Here is a 426-nt window from a genome sequence, read left to right as displayed (position 1 = left end):
GGTTACAGTTCAAAGATCTGCAAAGACATAGACTTTCTTTGAGAAGGAGCACGGGGGAAGCCCAAAGTCAAGAGGGGAGACAACAACAAGGACACTAGAGGAACTTGAAGCCTCTGGTACTTAGAGCTGCAGCAAACATTAAATACAGTCCAGCTTTTGCCCAGACTGACATAAAACTTACACTAAAGGCCTATTCACTTCAGTTCCTGTTACCTAATACATGATGTACAGCTTTCAATAAATAATCACAAGGCACATTACAAGGCAAGGAAAAACACTCTGAAGCAATATAGCGATAGTCAGATTTTCTAGCTCTTCTTGAGTGAGAGCTTTTTTACAAAGGAATTTGTCTACTTCATGTAAAAAATTTTAATTTACGGCCTTTAAGCTATTCACAATATTCCCTTTTTTTTTTTTTTTTTTTTT

This window comes from Lipotes vexillifer, unplaced genomic scaffold (assembly GCF_000442215.2).
Source record: "Lipotes vexillifer unplaced genomic scaffold, Lipotes_vexillifer_v1.1 scaffold1654, whole genome shotgun sequence".
Classification (NCBI taxonomy): domain Eukaryota; kingdom Metazoa; phylum Chordata; class Mammalia; order Artiodactyla; family Lipotidae; genus Lipotes; species Lipotes vexillifer.
This window is presented reverse-complemented; position numbering follows the sequence as displayed.